At 41.6% G+C, this 22,679-nt stretch overlaps 1 protein-coding gene across 2 annotated transcripts in view; it reads left to right on the top strand.

The window, feature by feature from the left end:
* fut1 (fucosyltransferase 1 (H blood group)) overlaps positions 1–22,679 on the top strand; it is a 70,814-nt gene that overhangs the window by 11,012 nt on the left and 37,123 nt on the right. For both annotated transcript variants that reach the window (XM_018095331.2, XM_031904967.1), the window contains exon 2: positions 18,350–18,448. The gene's annotated coding sequence lies outside the window, so the exon portion shown is untranslated. The remainder of the gene's footprint in view (positions 1–18,349; positions 18,449–22,679) is intronic.

The raw sequence follows: 22,679 nt of genomic DNA, 5'->3' as shown, positions 1-22,679 counted from the left end.
TAACGTTTCGGCTACCACTGCAGCCTTTCTTTTTTGAGATAGGCTGCAGTGGTAGCCGAAACGTTAGATACAACTCTGTAAGTAAAATAAATTTTGATCTTCTTAAGTCCTGTGAGTGCGGTACCGTTCATTTTTGTATACATTACTGCTATTTTTGGTCTGCACCCAGGCAATGTTGTTTGCTTTTTCGTGAGTGCCTGTTGCACCATTGAAGATTTATATATATATATATATATATATATATATATATTCTTGTAAAGAATCGGCACTCACCAGTATCGGGGCAACGGCTGGGTGCATCAAACTCAACAGTAGAAAGCACTCACAGCTATAGCATCAATCAAGTCAGTGATTTATGGTATGCTGAAATAAATAACTGACTTGATTGATGCTATAGCTGTGAGTGCTTTCTACTGTTGAGTTTGATATATATATATATATATATATATATGCAAAAAATGCTAATGCACACCAGGAAAATGTCATTTTATATATATATATGGATGAAGACCCGAATAGAAGGAGTCACTGGAAAGAGGGAAATGCCAACCTTTTTTGCGAATGCCAAGTCCATAAAGTTTCCTGCAGCTCCGGAATCAAGGAAGGCTGAGACTGGAATTGCCTGGGAGGGCAACCGGATCTGCACAGGAACATGAAATTGGTGAGATTGTTCCGCTGACTTAGGAACAATACTACCAGCAAAAGAAACAACAGTCTTACTTGAAGCAGGAGTATTCCCCAGCTTGACAGGGCAGGAAACCGCTAAGTGGGACTGTCCGCCGCAGTATAGACATAGGCCAGAAAGGCGTCTTCGACAGACAGTCGAGCCTTCCCAAGTTGCATGGGTTCCTCCGAAGGGGAAGTGGTAAACTGCGGAGAAGACGGGGGTATCAAAGGGTTCTGGAAGCGTGGAGCCAGGACTGGATGAGACTTTTTATTCCACTCTTTATCAGCCTGATGTTCTTTAAGGCGAGTGTCCACCTTAATAGCGAGAGCAATCAAATCTTCAAGGGAGTCAGGTAGATCTCTGGATACCAGGTCATCCTTCAGACGGGACGATAGACCTTGGTAAAAGACTGCCTTATAAGCCTCCTCATTCCAGGAAGTTTCCGCCATGAGGGTTCTAAAGTCTATGGCATACTCACTGGCACCGAGACTGCCCTGGCGGATTTGCAGCAGGCGTGAAGAGGCAGTAGCGACCCGACCAGGGGCATCAAAGATGGTTCTGAACATCTGTAGAAATTCCCTCACATCAAATGTCAGGGGTGACTGACTCTCCCAGAGAGAAGTTGCCCATTCCAGCAGTTTGCCCTCCAGACGAGACATAACGTAGCCCACCTTCGCTCGCTCACAGGAGAATTGGGAAGGTTGGAACTCAAACTGAATCTGGCATTGAGTCACGAATCCCCTGCAGGCCTGAGGATTGCCACTGTAGCGCGGAGGAGGAGGTATTCGTGGCTCACGAGCTGGCGGCATCGCTGGCAGAGGAACCACCACAGCAGGAGGAATTTCCGCGACAGCGGGAGTAGCGGGCAAACGGGACAAAATGGAATCAAGTACTTGCCCAATTCTGACTTGCTGGGATTCATACGCCTCCATACGGGACGCCAGCCCGCGAAGGGCTCTTCCGACGTCCGGTACAGCTTCCTCGGGATCCATGGCCCGAGTATAATGTCAGCGGGGGCCTTCGGCACCCACGGGGGGGTGAAGTCAGGATCAAGGAGGAAGGCTGCTAGTGTGTATGAAAAGGAGGTTTTGTGACAGCTCCTGGATACTGAAACTTACACCCCCCTTACAGAGGATCCCACACAGATATTCCAGAAACGGTTAGGTGATCTTCTTTTGGAGGGTTTTAGCATGGGAGTTCTGGATAAGAATGAATATGAATATTTGAACTGCACCCACCCGGTTATTCCTATTTTTCATATTTTGCCAAAAGTTCACAAATCTCTTGAGGATGTGAAAGGTCGCCCCATAGTTGCGGGTATAGGTGTCCTTAATGAAGGCCTTTCCCGCTATGTTGATCAGTTACTCATACCTATGGTGCTCCAGTTACCAACATTTTTAAGGGATACTACAATGTGCATTAATAAATTTGCTGATTTAGATTGGAGGCCCACGTACAAGTGGTTCAGTATGGACGTAACCGCCTTGTATTCGTCTATTGACCATGGTGTGGGCCTGCAATCTATACAATACTGGTTAAATAGGCGGGAGGGTTTTTTCACTATTCAGATAGAGTTTATTATGCAGTCAGTTTATTTCCTATTACATACCAATTATTTTTTATTTAATGAGTGTTTTTATCTCCAGAAGCGTGGAGCTGCCATGGGTGCCTCCTTCGCCCCCACCTATGCCAGCCTCTTTATGGGGTGGTGGGAGGGTCTCCACGTTTTTGGGGATCGGAACCCATTCAGGGGACCGATTATTCGTTTCTATCGCTACATAGATGACTGCATTGGGATCTGGGATGGAGATGAGACCTCCCTACAACAGTTTGTTAGTCATTGCAATCAGGCCATTGAGGGTATTCAGTTCACTTTTGAAACTAATAGGGAGAGAATTCCTTTTTTAGATGTGGTAAAATCATGACTGACTTGTACCGTAAACCCATCACTCGGAATACTCTCTTACATGCAGAAAGTGGCCATCCGAAGTCTTGTATTAGGGGTATCCTAGTGGGACAATTCCTGCGGTTGAGACGGATTTGTTCCTCTTGGGATTCCTTCCAGAGTCAGGCCATGCAGCTATTGGACGGATTCATCCAGAGGGGTTATGATACACATACTATTAAAATGGCATATGACAAGGCAGTGGCCTGTAGTCGGGCTGATCTGTTGAAATGTAGACCTAAGGGTGGAAGTCGAGACCGTGAGACCCAGGTTTTGTACCACCTATGGAAGGGGAGTTTTCGAAATTCAAAGGAGTATATGTAAACATTGGGGGGTGTTGCTTCAAGATCCAACCCTTTGTAGAATACTAGATAGTAAACCCTCATTTACTTTTAAGAAAGGAAGGAACTTGGCATCCTGGGTGTCTAGGAGCCTGTATACTACCGGGACCAGCGAACAAGGGGTAGCTTTGTTGAGATATTTAGGCACCTATAGGTGTGGTAGGAGCCAATGTAAGGCCTGTAGTGTTATTAAGGTCTCCAAAACTTTTACTAGCACCAACACTGGATGTGTGTATATGATTCCCCAATATTTTAATTGTCAATCAAAAGGGGTGGTTTATCTTGCCACATGTGAATGTGGGGTGCAGTATGTTGGGAAGACTATCTGCAGAGCAGGCACCAGGTTTCTTGAACATTTGTCGGCTGTAGAAAGAAACAACTTAAGGTCGGCTATAGCTAAACATGTTATTGAGAGACATGAAAGTAGGAGCTCAGTTACCTTCCAAGTTATAGATAAACCTAAATTAACTGTTAGAAAGGGAGATCTGGATAGGAAACTGTCTGAGAAAGAAGTCTATTGGATATACTGTCTCAAGACTGTACAGCTTCATGGTGGTTTGCACAGGGAATGGGAAGTTTCTTGTTGTTAGGATTTTTAAAACATAGTGTGGGTTGACAGGATGTAGGTACTGATATGTTTTAGTATTATTTTTGTATTTCTATATTATTGGGGTTTATCTATGTATTTGTTTATTGGATTATAGTACTGTACATTTGAACCATTTGGGGCTGTTATATATTATTCCTATTTAACGCATTATGTGGCAACAATATATATATATATTTAAAAAAAGCTTTCAAGGGTTTGATCTATGGGCCCTGTACCTGTGGGATTAATGTTTGAAGTGGGTGTGAACTAAAGGTCCCCATACACTATAAGATCCGCTCGCTTGGCGATGTCGCCAAGCGAGCGGATCTTTACCCAATATCCCCACCTACGGGTGGGCGATATCGGGTAGGAAGTTGCTTTAAAAAAAAATAATCCGATCGTTTGTCCCTGAGGCCAAACGATCGGATTACATTTGCGGCCATGGGCAGTCGGTTCGGGGACCGCATCAACGAGCCGATGCGGTCCCAGATCCGACCGGATTTTCTAACCTGGCCAATCGATATCTGCCCAATTTCAGGCCAGATATCGGTCAGGCCAGCCCGCTCGTTTCTGCCCATACACGGGCCGATTAGCTGCCGAATCGGTCCAAGGGACCGATATTGGCAGCTTCTATCGGCCCGTGTATGGGGACCTTTATATGTGTATTTAAGCAATCAATGGGTGTGGGGCTTCGTGGTAGCTTCAGAGGCCACGAAACGTGTCAAGCTGAGTGTATAGGACGTTGTGATGATGTGATGATTTTAAAGGAAACCAATAAAGTGAATTTTTAATGACAAGTAGGTCTCCGGTGCTCCGTCTATGCTATATATACAGTATATATATATATATCTATAAAATGTATTTGTTATTATTAGTTAGGCGTGTAACACTGTGTTCTTGTGAGTGTATGTAATGATGTGTTTTTTTTAAAAAACCATACAGGCAGATTAATTGGGCCTTGTTGACAATTATATATAAATGTGCCTGAGACCTTAGTTGTAAACTCTACAAGGGTTAAATGTTGTATCACTTGGGATATACTGTATGTTTCATTGCATAGGGCTGCTGTACATGGGAATTTATATAGTAACAATATGTACTATGCACTCCTGCAAGAAATAGTCAGGATATAGTTTAACGGGCCTCAAGGGGTTTCAATAGCAGTTAATAAGGACTTCCTAAGGGTTTAAACCTGGGTCACATGGCTTATGGACACGAGGGGACTAAAAACCCATTGACATTAGTGCTAGGGATAGGCTGCATTTTGTCTATATTGCCCTTTCTGTGATAGGGAGCTACTGGCAGGGGTCCCCGGGGATTGGGGGCGATGATTTGTGTCTTTGGTAACGTTCTCTGGGGGTATTTACACACCACAAGGAATCAGCCAGTCAAGTCACCATAGGAAAGTGACTCAGTGTGACATTTGTGCAAGAGGGAATTAATAGAACATATGGCAGTGTATTGCTTTTTTTAGCCTGGTTTTAGCCTAGTTTCTGGGGACAGGATCACAGGTGCTTAGATTTTTGATCCTGGTAACGCCCCATATTTTTAAACCTAACAAACTGTACAAAGATAATCCAGTTTTCCCACCTTAAAAAAACAGGCTGCCCAATGCAAAAAATATTAATAGAAATACGGTACTTCAAACACAGTAGAACAAAACTGTCATTGTGCCTGGTCCATTATGAATGGGGGAGTGGTGCGCCGTATCTTATTACAGAAAGTACATTGTCACTGGATATTGTATTCCAAATTATGTCAATTATGTGCTTAGAAAGCACCAACATATTTCCTTTGTGGTGACGTCAAGAGCAGAATGTATTTGTGCCCACAAAATGTGCTGTTTTAGTAAAATAATTTTACTACTATAGTTTTTTTTTGCTAATATGTAGCTGATCCTTAGGATGTGGGGTCAAGATCAGAATTAGGGAGTAGGCAGTTACCTTGGGTTCAACTCGAAGGGGTTCTTGATTCCGAAAAAAACTTTTTTTTTTTTTTGCATAGTTCCCTACTATGAATAGTTCCCTGGATAATGGGTTTCTGGATAAAGGATCCTATACCTGTATAATGCTCACAAACATTTTAGAAGAAAACTTTGGCACCAGCAGCTCTTAAAAGAGAAATCCGTTTATACGCTTACATTTTCCAACTGAATTAATATAGAATAAATAGGGTACAGCAGACACAGGCTATTTTGGTCATGCTCCATAAGATACTTGGTCCGGAGGACCCGGAGAAAGGGGCCGGAGGGGCCCGAAACGTTGCTCTTGGATTTTATATGTACTTGGGCAAATAAAATTAATTTTTTCACGGCTTGCATCTTCAGTGTGCTACTGGATTTTTTTGCTGTTGGATATTAACCCCCATGCAAGGTGTGGTTCTTCCAGTATTTGCACTGGATACCCAGTTAACAGAGGGTTGAGCTCCCCAATACTGCTATTGCCATAAGATGCTTGGTGACCTGCAGTGCCTTAACAGAAGGCTTGTGAAAAGGGAATAAGGAAAGCTCAGACCAAGCCAGTCAGTGACATCTTCAAAGAACATAAGGAGTTAATAGCGATGTTGCTTTTTAGTACTTCACTTCACAGACACAAAGGGAACAATGAAACCCAACCCAACCTGTAGCATTGAGGAAGAATAAAGCTCATTTTACAAAGCTCATTATCTCTCCCTAAAGTACCAGTAACAAAAAAAACAAAAAGGTTTTGTGTAAATATAATATAGTTACCCTGCACTGGTTTAATAAATGTGTATATGCTTCAAAAGCACTACTGCGCTTTATGCAAGAGCTGCTGTGTAGCCATAGGGCTGCCATGCAATTATGCTCATATTTACACACGGCAGATAACAGACTGTGTAGAATACAAAGGGTTTAGTCAGCTGACACACAGGTGTCACTGTCTGGCGGAGAACACTGGAGAAAATAATTCCGCCCTTTGCTCCTTGCACAAATGTGCACAAGAGAACAATGAAAGGTGCCAGGTGGGCCTTGGCTCCCAAACACTTGCCTGAGTTTTTTAGCTCTTTGCTCCCCTTTTGCCTGATGGCTCACAGGGACATTAGTTGCTCACGGTTAAAGCTGGCCATACACGCACCGATACTATCGTTTGAAACCTCGTTTCGTACGATATTCGGTGCGTGTATGGCATGTCGGTCGACTCGCCGATCGGACCGGTTAAAAGATTTTGATTGGGCGCCATAGAAAGCGCCTGACCAAAATCTGCCATCAGGGCTGAATCGGCAGAAGGAGGTAGAAATCCTATTATTTGGATCGATGGTCGCACGAAACATCGTCAGATCGCCACGTGTGGCCACCTTAAGTCTTGGCTAACGAGGGCAAGTAATGTCTCCGAAATGCCTTCCCACCGGCAAGAAAGTGAATCACCAATGGGAAGGCATACACTTTGCTTCATGAGTTCAGAAACAAAGTGTCACTTTTGCCTTTCCACTTATGCCAGTAATTTATTTTACTGCCGGTGGAAGAGATTAACCGCAAGTGACTAATCTCCCCATGGACCATTGCCCTTAAACCCCTGGCCTATATAAATTCAAAAAGGAACCCGGCAGCATTTTATGATCCAGGATGTGTACCACTTAGAACTTAGGTACCACCTTTGCTGGCAGCAAAATATGGACAAAGGGAGAGGGCAGTAACATCAGAGGGGTGGGTTGGTGAGTTTGGAAAGCAGATGGTGATGTTGGGGGCATGGTCATTGTAATTGGGGACAGACCTGGTGACACTGGGGGCATGGCCATTGTAATTGGGGGCAGACCTAGTGACACTGGGGGCATGGTCATTGTAATTAGGGACAGACCTGGTGAAATTGGGGGCATGGTCATTGTAATTGGGGGCAGATCTGGTGAAGTTGGGGGCATGGTCATTGTAATTGGGGGCAGACCTGGTGACATTGGGGGCATGGCCAGTGTAATTAGGGACAGACCTGGTGAAGTTGGGGGCATGGCCATTGTAATTGGGGGCAATTACATTATATAAATTGTACCCGCAGCTGTTTGTCAGGGGCATTGCCAAGGATAAAGGCTTAAGGCAGGGGGTCTCAACACAATGGTCTTGATTTGCCCCACAAGTGGTTTATAACATTCTGGTCCTTTACATGAAAATATACATTTACTGAACACCCAGGAAGAAATATGCCATAAATTCTATTTTTAATAGTTCAATTTAACTTCATATTGAATTAGTGTGTTTTATAAATCAAACTTTACCACGGACCCTGTGGTTCTATTCAGAATGCCCTCCAGTCCAATAAATTGCAACAGGGTAGAAATCATTGCAAATCCCAAAATGAAAAAATTATTTTGTCACAGTCCAAACCTGCATTAAAATGAATTCCTCCTGTCATGATTTGACATTAATATACAGGTATGGGATTCCTTATCAGGAAACCTGTTATCCAGAAAGCTCTGAATTACGGAACGCCTGTCTCCCATAAACCTCATTTTAATCAAATTCAGATTTTTTAAATTAATTTCCTTTTTCTCTGTAATAATAAAACAGTACCTTGTAACTGATCCTAACTAAGCTATAATTACCCCTTATTGGGGGCAGAACAGCCCTATTGGGTTTATTTCATGGTTAAATGATTCCCTTTTCTCTGTAATAATAAAACAGTACCTGTACTTGATCCTAACTAAGCTATAATTACCCCTTATTGGGGGCAGAACAGCCCTATTGGGTGTAATTAATGGTTAAATGATTCCCTTTTCTCTGTAATAATAAAACAGTACCTGTACTTGAACCCAACTAAGATATAATTACCCCTTATTGGGGGCAGAACAGCCCTATTGGGTTTATTTCATGGTTAAATGATTCCCTTTTCTCTGTAATAATAAAACAGTACCTTGTAACTGATCCTAACTAAGCTATAATTAATCCTTATTGGAGGACAAACAATCCTATTGGGTTTAATTAATGGTTTATTGATTTTTAGCAGACTTAAGTTATGGAGATCCAAATTACGGAAACACCCCTTATCCGAAATACCCTTGGTCCCGAGCATTCTGGATAACAGGTCCCACACCTGTAATACCTGTATATATATATATTTAGCGCCATCAGATATTCTGTAAGTACGATCTCTTAATGCAGTAATATGCAGGATATACACATTTTCCAGATGTAATGCAACAAAGCTTTGAGTCACAATTCTGTATCAGAGGGAGAGGGGAAGGGATTGGGCGGTGCAGATGAGAAAAAACTATAAAAATCTTTTATACTAAGGCATTTTTAGAAAACAAATCACCCTGTCACCCTAACACAAAGAAGCTCATACGTTCTCCTTTTATTTTTGTTATATTTATGTTTATTTCTGTTTTATTTCTGTCGAGGAGGTTTATGGCTCCATACCATTTTACTTCAAACTGACACTGTTTACAGTACATAATGAAAAGCGAAATGGAATTTCTATGCATGTAGTACTAATAATACAACGATTATGTATTTCCTCGTACTTGTGTGCCTGTGTATGAGTACTAGAAACTGAACACAGTCCTGATTACCAGTAATTAACAGAAAACTGTTCAGACCATGGCTCTTTATTGTAGTGCACAGCTGTCTTATATAGGTATCCACACAATGGTGGAATTCCACAGAGAGGATACTTGTGTCTCTATGGCGGCATTTGCCAGAACCAACAGATGGCCAGTCTGGGCCTGCTTTCTATGAAGGCTTATAATCCATCTTTTTCACCTAGTTGGATACTTATCTGAAATACTAGATGTTTACTGGCTGAATTTATAATACAGTACTGTTATGCAGAGGCAGCTGTGGAGATAGGAATAAAAATATGGGCTAGCACTTTTTAGTATGCTATACTTGTAGTTATACTCTTATACTATCAGTCTAGTGTTTGAGGAGTGAATGATCACTCCTGAACCCAGCGCTTCTTGATGACCAGATCCGTATATGTAAATTTTTTCCAAATGGTGAAAGTCAATGTGAATAAAGTGCTGCTTCCTCCTGATGTCAGCTCCCCTTTAGATGAGCCTCAAAAAACCACGGCACATATACTCTTATACTATACTTGTAGTTATTCCATTATACTATATAATTATAGTTATACTCTTATACAGTTATACTAATATACTATAATTGTAGTTATACTATACTTGTAGTTATTTTGTTATACTATACTTAGCATAGTATAGTAGTTATACTCTTATACTGTATTTGTAGTTATACTCTTATCCTGTACTTGTAGTTATACTCATACTGTACTTGTAGTTATACTTTTATATTGTGCTCGTAGTTATACTCTTATACGGTACTAGTAGTTCTACTTTTATACTGTAATTATGTTCTTTTATTATACTCATAGTTACACTCTTATACTATACTGGTAGTTATACTCTTATATGGTTCTCATAATTATACTCATGCTGTACTCTTAATTATACTCTTGTACTGTACTCATAGTTACACTCTTATACTATACTGGTAGTTATTCTCTTATATGGTTCTTGTAATTATACTCATGCTGTACTCGTAATTGTACTCTTATACTTGTAGTTATACTGTTATATGGTACTCCTAATTATACTCATACTATGTATTTATACTCTTATACTATACTCACACTTATACTTTTATACTATACTGGTAGTTATACTCTTATATGATACTTGTAAGTATACTCTTGTACTGTACTCATAGTTATACTATACTGGTAGTTATAATATAATATTATACTTGGGTTAGGATCACGTACAACGTTTCAGTGTTGAAGCAGCATCAGGACAAACTCTCCTTTACTGCTGCTATAGTTCAGCAAGAGCCTATAATTCAATAACAGTCTCCAAATCATCATATATGTTGACCAGAATCATAACATGCCATTAGTAGTTCAGGTGGTTATCAGTTGTGCATAAAAAACGTTTGAGATTCCTCGCACAGCATATAACTACAAAATCATTTGAGTGCGCCATTCCCTAGAGGGTCTAATAAAAACTGCTAATAATATGCTAATAATAGGACTAATAAAGCCATAAAGAAAAGTGAGTAGAAAAATGACTATAAAATTCTGCATTATTTCCAAATAAAAGTCATGTAAATCATCTGTACAAATAGCAGCAAGGTAAAGCTAGAAGACTTAGTAAATCTTTCAAATGCCTAAGTTTTACCTTGCTCCTATTTGTACAGATGATTTATATGACCTTTATTTGGTAATAATGCAGAATTTTATAGTCCTTTTTTCTTCTCACTTTTCTTTATGGCTTTATTAGTTCTATTATTATACTATATTATTAGCAGTTTTTATTAGACCCTCTAGGGACTGGTGTACTCAAATGATTTTGTAGTTATATGCTATGTGAGGAATCTCAAAAGTTTTTTATGCACAACTTATAACTACCTGAATTACTAATGGCATATTATGGTTCTGGCGAACATATATGATGATTCGGAGACGGTTATTGAATTTTAGGCTCTTGCTGAACTATAGCTACCGGTGGGCAATTTAGTTTCGGCAGCAGTAAAGGACAGCTTGTCCTGATGCTGCTTCAATGCTGAAAACAGGAGCCATCCAGGTGCCACTGCCACAGTTTTCTTTTAAATCCTTAGGGCTCTGGCACACGGGGAGATTAGTCGCCCGCGGCAAAACTCCCTGTTCGCGGGCGACTAATCTCCCTGAGTTGCCTACCCCTGCCATCCCACCGGCAAACATGTAAGTTGCCGGCGGGATGGCAGACGCGGCGGGGCGATTTCAGGAAATCGCCGAAAAAGACTCGCGCTGCCGCGTCTGCCATCCCGCCGGCGACTTACATGTTCGCCGGTGGGATGGCAGGGAGAAGGCTACTCGGGGAGATTAGTCGCCCGCGAACAGGGAGTTTTGCCGCGGGCGACTAATCTCCCCGTGTGCCAGAGCCCTTAGGGTGAAGACACAATGGGCTACTAGTAGCAGCTACTTTTTCCTGGCTACTAAACTCCAGAAAATACCCTGCCATAGACAATACTGAGAAATGCTAATACTAAAACACAGGTAGAGACAATTATCAGTAAATGATCAGCATCTTCTTTTTTAGTAGCCATGACATGTAGCTGCTACTAGTAGCTCAGTGTGTCTTCACCCTTTGGGGTTACTGTGTCCAAATTAACAATCCATTTGCTTTCTACTTTCAATAATGACAGGATTCTGTCACCACCACAGCTCAAAGGGGCACTTGGCCAATTATCATGTGTTTGGATTGGGCTAAATTGTGTTTAGCCCCATAGAAAGTGCTTATCAATAGGCTGGTCCTTTTTCCCAGTAGCAAGTTCCAATCTGATAGCACTTCTGTGATTATTCATGCTTTCACAGTAAGTGGTAGGAACTATGCCACATATACCAATTCTCATGGGCACCAGGCCAGTAACACCCTTTGTTTTGTAAAGATTTCAACTAAGTCACTTATTATCAGTAGCTGATAGAAAGTCTGTATGCCATTAGTGATTGGATCACTAGGGAGTACCCTTTTTGATGATAGAATTGTTAATTGTGAACAAAGTGCAATTTAGAGCGCAGTCTCCTATAATACATTTCTCCCTGGGGTGATGCGCTTGGTGCAATTGCACTGATTCGGATTCATCAAAATTACAGAGACTGAGCATGCCTTTCCTTGCAAATCTGATGCAATGGAGCAGAAGTCCATTTGGTGTAATTTGGTGTGTGCAATTCCTTAGGCGCAAATGTGCTGTGCCAATTGATGTTGGCTGCAAAGGGAATTCCTGGACATACTACCTATTCAGGCTCCTGGTAAATGTAAGAGCTGAATTTCTGCTCAATAAACCAGAAATTCAACTCTTATAAGGAGCTCAAAGTATGGATGAGAGGAAAGTAGCATTTACTGTCCTGCAAAGATACAAGCGGCACACTTGACTGACAACTCATAGGGGCTTTCTTAGAGCATGGATTTCTGCACTGCATTGCATTAGGGTGAAGACACACAGAGCTACTAGTAGCAGCTACTTGTCACAGCAACAAAAATAGACAATACAGGTGTGGGACCTGTTATCCAGAATGCTTGGGACCTGGGGTTTCCGTAATTTGGATCTCCATAACTTAAGTCTGTTAAAAACCATTTAAATATTGAATAAACCCAATAAGCTTGTATTGCCTCCAATAAGGATTCATTATATCTATATATCTATTTGGGATCAAGTACAGGTACTGTTTTATTATTACAGAGAAAAAGGAAATAATTTTTAAAAATTAGAACTATTTGCTTATAAAGGAGTCTATGGGAGATGGCCTTTCCATAATTCGGAACTTTCTGGATAACGGGTTTCCGGATAAGGGATCCCATACCTGTATATTATTTGCCACTTGCAGTATGTTAGATATTACACAAGAGCCATGAATATCCTGTAAATTATAATCCTTATCTATGGTGCTTATTGATGTCATCAGTTATACCTGTAATCTGGTCTTACTGGTGTAATGTCACATAAACGTGTGTATTATAATAAATAATGTACCCTTTTTGTAAAATATGGGGACTTTAGAATTCACAACAAATGTATTTTTAGCTGTAATATTGGTGTGTGGGCGCCATCTCAGTGCATTGTGCCTGAGTCTGAGCTTTCAGAAGGAGCCGGCGCTGCACATTAGAACTGCTTTCAGGTAACCTTCTTTAAAGGACAATGAAAGATTAAAAATTAAAAGTAAGTCTAAAGGCATTCTTTTTAAGTACTTACTGCATATCTAAATTTCCAGATCCCTGCTTGCTTCTCTGAGATATGGTGCTGGCAGCCTACAGCAGTGTGAAGCCTACGGTGACATCACTGAAATCTCTCTCCCCTTCCTGTAGGTGCCAGCGGCAGCCTTCCTATTCTCTGAGCATGTGTGTAACTTGATCCTGTCTGCTGTTCTGAGCTACACATGCCCACCAGCCAATCAGAAGCGGATCTGGCAGAGGGGAGGGGCGGAGGGAATGAAACACATGTGCAGTATGAAGCAAGGAGGGAAAGGAAGGGAGAATACATTTTTAGAGATGGCTGCCTGTCCTAGAAAATGTGACGTAAGTGTGACTGAGTAAATATTTGATTAGGTGAGCCAAAATTGTGGCGTTTTTACTAAACAGTAGGAGGACTATTGGGCAGTATGCTTTTTACATTTTGACTTGCATTCTCCTTTAAAGACTTTTTAAAGACTCTTCAGATAAGAACTGTAACATTGACACTGGCACAATACAATGAAAAAGTACAAAGAAAATACAAATGGTGGTGGTTAGACCATTGAATTGGCTCCCTAGCTATATTATTGCGTGAATTCCTGTGCCGTGACACCTGGGCATATCACTTGTGCCACATCTTGGAATGTTAAATAAAGTGATAGGATAGCCTGGGCTATTGTCACAGCTAATCACTTCTGATAGACATAATTATATAACTGATCAAACACTTTCCTATTGTGAACTGTGCCAGACAGGATGAGGTTTATCTCAATGAGAATAATGGAACGAAAGCTTTTGTTGGCAGGCACTATAAGGTTTGTCTTAGCCAATATCTTGTAAAACTGCTATCAGGTTATACTGTTACACAATGTATTCTGTGTTGGGTTTCTTTAAAGCTGGCTACACACGTGGCAATCACGTGTGTGGCCTTCAATGGCGCCCGATCATAATTTTCTAACGTGCCCGATGGCGAGTCGACTCAATATCATCAACCTCCCAACGGAGCTTGTAATCTAAGAGCCAATTCATTTGCTTGTGGGTTTTGGAGTGGTGTAGAAAATCGAAAAGGACAACATATAAACCAGGGACGGAACTAGGGATAGGCACCAACGATAGGGGGCTCCAAGCAGGTACCTCTCCTGCCTACACCTAGTCCATGCTCCTTTGTCATTGCAACCTTGTCATTTACAAAAATAAGTGATTAAATATAAAGTGCTTAGAATAGCAATCTCATCAATGTTACATTCATTTATTTTAAAGGTGTACTTATCCTTTAAATGCTGTAAGCGTTATCCTTCAAGCCAAGGTTAGATTAAAGCAAACAACTGAGGGTCACAAGCTGTAATGTAAACTGAGTGATAGAATGACCATTACAGCAGGCAGCCCAAACAGGAACAGGATTTAGATGAGAACCAGGATAAGAAACAGGAATGAGGCAAAGACCAAGAGCTTAGCAGAAACTGAAAGAGGCAAGGAATCCGGGGGCGAGCAGTTCATCCCAAAACTCATAGAGCTGGTCATACACTTAAATATTTGATCATTGGGGTGAGGTTGCTTAATGGTGGATCTTTGCTCATTTTGACCACCTACGTGCTGGGCCAAATCCCATAGACATGGCAATGCCACCCTCACCTGATGAGATTTTCCAACTGGCTGGGTAATCTGTGTTCACATACTGTTTTGCAGAGCTGGGCCAAGAGGGTCGGTCACCCGAGGCAACTCGCCCGTCCACTGTGCCCCTTCCAGCACCCCAACCCCAGTTACAAGCAACGCCGGGGGTAAGCAATACCGGACTAGGAGTAGGCAGAAGAGGTATCTGCCTAGTGCCCCCCCACACAGCTTTTATCAATAAATTATAGATTCCTCTGTAACCCTTCTTAAATTTGCCATGTTGTATATGTATTCAGCGCTGTACAGGTATGGGATCAATTATATGGAAACCCTTTATCAAGAAAGCTTCAACTGACAGGAAGGCCATCTCCCATAGATTCCATTTTAATTGAATAATTCTGACTTTTAAAAATAACTTCCCTTTTCTCTGTAATAATAAAACAGTACCTGTACTTGATCCCAACTAAGATATAATTACCCCTTATTGGGGGCAGAACAATCCTATTGGGTTTATTTCATGTTTAAATGTTTCCCTTTTCTCTGTAATAATAAAACAGTACCTGTACTTGATCCCAACTAAGATATAATTACCCCTTATTGGGGGCAGAACAATCCTACTGGGTTTATTTCAAGTTTAAATGATTCCCTTTTTTCTGTAATAATAAAACAGTACCTGTACTTGATCCCAACTAAGATATAATTACCCCTTATTGGGGGCAGAACAGCCCTATTGGGTTTATTTCATGTTTAAATGTTTCCCTTTTCTCTGTAATAATAAAACAGTACCTGTACTTGATCCCAACTAAGATATAATTACCCCTTATTGGGGGCAGAACAGTCCTATTGGGTTTATTTAATGGTTAAATGATTCCCTTTTCTCTGTAATAATAAAACAGTACCTGTACTTGATCCCAACTAAGATATAATTACCCCTTATTGGGGGCAGAACAGCCCTATTGGGTTTATTTCATGTTTAAATGATTCCCTTTTCTCTGTAATAATAAAACAGTACCTGTACTTGATCCCAACTAAGATATAATTACCCCTTATTGGGGCAGAACAGCCCTATTGGGTTTATTTAATGGTTAAATTATTCCCATTTCTCTGTAATAATAAAACAGTACCTGTACTTGATTCCAACTAAGATATAATCAATCCTTATTGGTGGCAAACCTATCTTATTGGGTTTATAGAATGTTTCAAAAATTTTTAGCAGACTTTACATTACAGGACTTTACTTTCCCTTATCTGGAAAACCCCCGGTCCCAAGCATTCTGGGTAACAGGTTCCATACCTGTATTATGGAGGCCCTTGTCGTGAGTACTATACATACAAGCAATTACAGAATCTGAAGCATTCTTAAGGTGGCCATACACGGACCGATTTTTTACTTACAAACGACCGATTCCCGAACGATCCGATGCTATCGTTAAGTTATCGTATAGTTGGTGGTGTACGAACGATCGTCGGCCCACTAAACGAGCCGACATTATCGTCCCCAAAATCGATCGGCCAGGTTTAAAAATTTTGGTCGTTTAACGATAAAATCTGCCAGTTGGTGTGAGTGTCAGACATTTGTCTTTCAACGATTGTTCTCTGCGCATGTCACGATTGCCAGCAACGACATCGATCGTACGTAGATGTACGATCGTAGGTATCTTACGATAATGATGCGACAAAATCTTTCCCGAATTATCGTTGCCCGTGGATGGCATATCGTATGGGAACTCGATCGCCATACGATCGTTTGTCGATATAATCGTTCATCGCACAACGAGCGAAATCGCCTCGTGTATGGCCACCTTTAGTAATATAAACACTGAACAATCTTGATTCTTTTCAACAGGGGGCACATTGCTGGGGTTTATGTATCTAACAATGTGTTTGCAAACAGAAGCATGTCTATTGTGTAAATGTTTTCATCATAACAGAGGTGGCCAGGGTGTTAGTGTTGCTTTGTATGGTACCATTGAACAGTCACATTAGAGAATACCCTTTAACGGAAAGCAATGATGAGTGATTCAGTGGTTTTATACATTGTTTGCTTTGCTAGGCTTTAGTAGCTACATTCAGTGAGAATAATTAATCAGAATTTGGCCCATGCCTTACTGTATGTGAACATATATACCATGACTGCAGTGGAGCATATCGTGTAGGCACGCCAACTAGAGTTGCCAATGCCACAAACCTGCAACACAACAATGTCATTTTCTTATAAACTTTCCTTTCTCTTTATAACAGTTCAGTGTAAAAAATGAAACTGCGTAAACTAGATAGACTGTGCAAGATAAAAAATATTTGTAATTTAGTTAGTTAGGCAGAAATGTAATCTATAAAGGCTGGAGTGGGCTGATGTCTTATAGTCCCCATACATGGGCCGATTATAGCTGCCGATATCGGTCCCTTGGACTGATTCGGCAGCTTATCGGCCCGTGTAGGGGCAGAACCGAGGGGCCTGACCCACCGATATCTGGCCTGAAATTGGCCATATATCGATCGGCCAGGTTAGAAAATCCAGTCGGATCGGGGACCGCATCGGCTCGTTGATGCGGTCCCCGAACCGACTGCCCCATTGCCGCATGTAGAATTCGATCGTTTAGCCCCAGGGCCAAACGATCGAATTCGCCTACATGCCTCCCCGATATCGCCCACCCGTAGGTGGGGATATTGGGTGAAGATCCGTTCGCTTGGCGACATCGCCAAGCTAGCGGTTCTGCCCGTGTATGGCCAGCTTGACATAATAGCCATAACACTTCCTGCTTTCAGCTCTCTAACCTCTTAAGGTGGCCATACACTCACCGATAATATCGTACGAAACCTCGTTTCGTACGATATTCGGTGCGTGTATGGTATGTCGGTGAGTCGACCGATATCGCAGGAAGCTGCTGATATCGGCCGACTCGCCGATCGGACCAGTTTGAAAATTTTGATCGGGCGCCATAGAAGGCACCTGACCAAAATCTCCCTTCAGCGCTGATTTGGCAGAAGGAGGCAGAAATCCTATTGTTTCTACCTCTTTACCTGCCGATTCAGCCCTGAATGGTGTGTGGCGGATCTGACGATGTTTTGTGCGACTGATAATCTCACGAAACATCGTCAGATCGCCACGTGTATGGCCAGCTTTAGTTAGTCAGTGCCACATGGGACATAACTGTTCAGTTAGTTTGTGAGCACGCAGGTCAGATTCAAATGCAAACTAACTGAACAGTAATGTCCCTTATGCCTCCCCCCCCACAAGTCACTGATTGGTTACTGACTGATAACAGCTTAGAGAGCTATTGCTCTTTTTCTTTGAGTGAATGGCTCTGTAATGACTCTTTTCTCATCAGATGTCTCATCAGCTGATCTTGCAAAATGAAGTCTGGTTATAGAAGCCATTTACTGTATCTCATACTGCTCAAGATTCAACATGAAACCAGCTTGGTTGCTCAAACATGCCGGTGTGGAAACATTACTCCTGAATGAGCCTGGTGCAAATCCTGGGCAAATATTGACTTCAGTCTTTAAAAAAGTTTTCTTTTTTTTTGCAGGAGTGAAAAATATTTGCTGTTCTGGATAAATGACCCATTTGTAAGAAACCTGCAACTAGGAATGTTTTTATGCCATTACCGAACCCCTCCAGAGTGCAAGTATGTTTATCTTTTCAGGAAATAAGGATAATGCAATGTTTGTGTGAGAGATGGAGGCTTGCCCCATAGCAGCCCTGCATTTCAGATACCAACAGAGCTTCTCTTAAACACAATTGGCGTATGTACAATGTGAACGGCAATGTGGAGAAACAGGTGCAAGCCTTGTCTGGTCTAAACAGTGAGGAGGCAGCAACATTGTAGGATGCCACCTAAATGTTGTGGATGATGTCATTGCGGATGATGTCATGTGGAGTCATGTCGCTGTATGTTTCTTGTCATGAATGGTTGATGTTAACAGATGACGGAATATGAACTGTACATTGTGAGCTGTTATTTGTAGCAGGTTCGAACTGGGATTTAAAATAGGCCCCGGCATTCCAAGTACCCTGAGGCCTAAACAGCCCCCACAAGCCCAATAAACAGTGACTGTCTATGGCATCTTACAGCAGCCCCTCTGGCATTTGCCAGAACCCACAGATTGCCAGCCCAGGCCTGGTGCAAGCCACCATGGGTTAACTCTTTGCACCCTGCCCCACATTTACCATAGGCACAGGCCTTTGGGTTTGAGAATAGAGCAAAAACCGTCAGCTTCAGCTGGCACAAAGTACATCAGAGCCCTATACTCACCGACTGCCTTTCACCAGGGCTTAAGTAAATGATCCCTGTTGTGTAAAATCACCAGCTGTATTGGCCAGTTTTTAGTGTCAAGCCCCACTGTGAAGTGTAAATTGTGTATAGCAATTTACAAAGAGCAAAGCAGAGCCTAATACAGTTTTGCTGAGTATCCAGGAAAGTAAATAAGTATTCATCCTATATGATATTGGCCCAAGTCATTGCCCTGAGCCTCACAAATGCTGTGTGAGTAGAAATACTGTACATATTAGTTGCATAAGTGTCAGGGCAATACTGCTATGGTTGCCATTTGCTGCCTCTGATTATAATGGGTGGTAACCTGGCTTTTATCCATTGTCCTTGAAGTTCTTTTTTTAATGAACAGCTACAGGTAATCAACTGACCAGCGACTACAAAGAAATAGGAAATACAGGGCTGGGTTTCTTCCTGTATTCCCTTTGGTGGAATGCATGAAAGATCCAATGCCCATAAGAAAGCTTGTGTGTAACAGAGGAAAACGTGCATGCATCGTGGATACATTCTGGTTTGTCATAGACCCCTGAATCTGACTTGTTCATTTTAGTACATTTATATAGACTCCCCGCTGTATATACAGGTATAGAATCCGTTAGCCGAAAAACCCATTATCCAGAAAGCTCAGAATTTGGGTAAGGCTGTCTCCTATAGACTCCGTTTTTAATTAATTCACTTTTTTTTTTTGTACTTGATCCTAACTAAGATATAATTACCCCTTATTGGGGGCAGAACAGCCCTATTGGGTTTATTTAATGGTTAAATGATTCCCTTTTCTCTGTAATAATAAAACAGTACCTGTACTTGATCCCAACTAAGATATAATTACCCCTTATTGGGGGCAGAACAGCCCTATTGGGTTTATTTAATGGTTAAATGATTCCCTTTTCTCTGTAATAATAAAACAGTACCTGTACTTGATCCCAACTAAGATATAATTACCCCTTATTGGGGGCAGAACAGCCCTATTGGGTTTATTTAATGGTTAAATTATTCCCTTTTCTCTGTAATAATAAAACAGTACCTGTACTTGATCCCAACTAAGATATAATTACCCCTTATTGGGGGCAGAACAATCCTATTGGGTTTATTTCATGGTTAAATGATTCCCTTTTCTCTGTAATAATAAAACAGTACCTGTACTTGATCCCAACTAAGATATAATTATCCCTTATTGGGGGCAGAACAGCCCTATTGGGTTTATTTAATGGTTAAATTATACCCTTTTCTCTGTAATAATAAAACAGTACCTGTACTTGATCCCAACTAAGATATAATGACCCCTTATTGGGGGCAGAACAGCCCTATTGGGTTTATTTAATGGTTAAATGATTCCCTTTTCTCTGTAATAATAAAACAGTACCTGTACTTGATCCCAACTAAGATAAAATTAATCCTTATTGGAGTCAAAACAATCCTATTGGGTTTATTTCATGTTTAAATGAGTTTTTAGTAGACTTGCAGTGTGGAGATTCGAATTATGGAAAGACCCGTTATCTGGGAAAACCCCAGGGCCCAAACATTCTGGAAATAGGTTCCAATACCTGTAATATGGAAAGGTATTCTTTTAGGACAATAACAGGAAATACACTGCGACTACAGAAACGTTGTAAGTAAACATTTTTTAAAATACTGGACACATTGTTAAACACAGTTTTTAAGTAAGTAAACACTGTTTGTTCTGATATTAATAAAGGAATACTGTCACGAGAAAACATGTTTTTTTCAAAACGCATCAGTTATTAGAGCTACTCCAGCAGAATCCTTCATTGATATCTGTTTTTCAAAAGAGCAAAGAGATTTTTTTATATTTAATTTAGAGATTTCACATGGAGCTAGCCATATCCTTCATTTCCCAGGGTGCCACACATGTGCTCTGAAAAACTTCAGTCACACTTTACTGCTGCGTTGCAAATTGAGTGATTCCCTTCTTCCCCCCCGCCCCCCTCCCAGCAGCCGATCAGCAGAACAATGGGAGGGAGCAAGAAAGCAGCTCCCAGTAGGTATCAGAATAGCACTCAATAGTAAGAAATCCAAGTCTGGCTTGGGACTCCTTCAGTTACATGGGAGTAGGAGAAACAATAGGTTAGCTGAAAGCAGTTCTAATGTGTAGCGCTAGCTCCTTCTGAAAGCTCAGACTCAGGCACAATGCACTGAGATGGCGCCTGCACACCAATAGTACAGCTAAAACAAATACATATACAGTGGCTTGCAAAAGTATTCGGCCCCCTTGAACTTTTCCACATTTTGTCACATTACAGCCACAAACATGAATCAATTTTATTGGAATTCCACATGAAAGACCAATACAAAGTGGTGTACACGTGAGAAGTGGAACGAAAATCATACATGATTCCAAACATTTTTTACAAATAAATAACTGCAAAGTGGGGTGTGCGTAATTATTCAGCCCCCTTTGGTCTGAGTGCAGTCAGTTGCCCATAGACATTGCCTGATGAGTGCTAATGACTAAATAGAGTGCACCTGTGTGTAATCTAATGTCAGTACAGATACAGCTGCTCTGTGACGGCCTCAGAGGTTGTCTAAGAGAATATTGGGAGCAACAACACCATGAAGTCCAAAGAACACACCAGACAGGTCAGGGATAAAGTTATTGAGAAATTTAAAGCAGGCTTAGGCTACAAAAAGATTTCCAAAGCCTTGAACATCCCACGGAGCACTGTTCAAGCGATCATTCAGAAATGGAAGGAGTATGGGACAACTGTAAACCTACCAAGACAAGGCCATCCACCTAAACTCACAGGCCGAACAAGGAGAGCGCTGATCAGAAATGCAGCCAAGAGGCCCATGGTGACTCTGGACGAGCTGCAGAGACCTACAGCTCAGGTGGGGGAATCTGTCCATAGGACAACTATTAGTTGTGCACTGCACAAAGTTGGCCTTTATGGAAGAGTGGCAAGAAGAAAGCCATTGTTAACAGAAAACCATAAGAAGTCCTGTTTGCAGTTTGCCACAAGCCATGTGGGGGACACAGCAAACATGTGGAAGAAGGTGCTCTGGTCAGATGAGACCAAAATGGAACTTTTTGGCCAAAATGCAAAACGCTATGTGTGGCGGAAAACTAACACTGCACATCACTCTGAACACACCATCCCCACTGTCACATATGGTGGTGGCAGCATCATGCTCTGGGGGTGCTTCTCTTCAGCAGGGACAGGGAAGCTGGTCAGAGTTGATGGGAAGATGGATGGAGCCAAATACAGGGCAATCTTGGAAGAAAACCTCTTGGAGTCTGCAAAAGACTTGAGACTGGGGCGGAGGTTCACCTTCCAGCAGGACAACAACCCTAAACATAAAGCCAGGGCAACAATGGAATGGTTTAAAACAAAACATATCCGTGTGTTAGAATGGCCCAGTCAAAGTCCAGATCTAAATCCAATCGAGAATCTGTGGCAAGATCTGAAAACTGCTGTTCCCAAACGCTGTCCATCTAATCTGACTGAGCTGGAGCTGTTTTGCAAAGAAGAATGGGCAAGAATTTCAGTCTGTAGATGTGCAAAGCTGGTAGAGACATACCCTAAAAGCCTGGCAGCTGGAATTGCAGCAAAAGGTGCTTCTACAAAGT

The sequence above is a fragment of the Xenopus tropicalis genome, chromosome 7 (genome assembly GCF_000004195.4).
Source record: "Xenopus tropicalis strain Nigerian chromosome 7, UCB_Xtro_10.0, whole genome shotgun sequence".
Classification (NCBI taxonomy): Eukaryota; Metazoa; Chordata; class Amphibia; order Anura; family Pipidae; genus Xenopus; species Xenopus tropicalis.
Note: the sequence above shows the minus strand (reverse complement) of the source record. Positions and strands in the feature narration are given on the sequence as shown.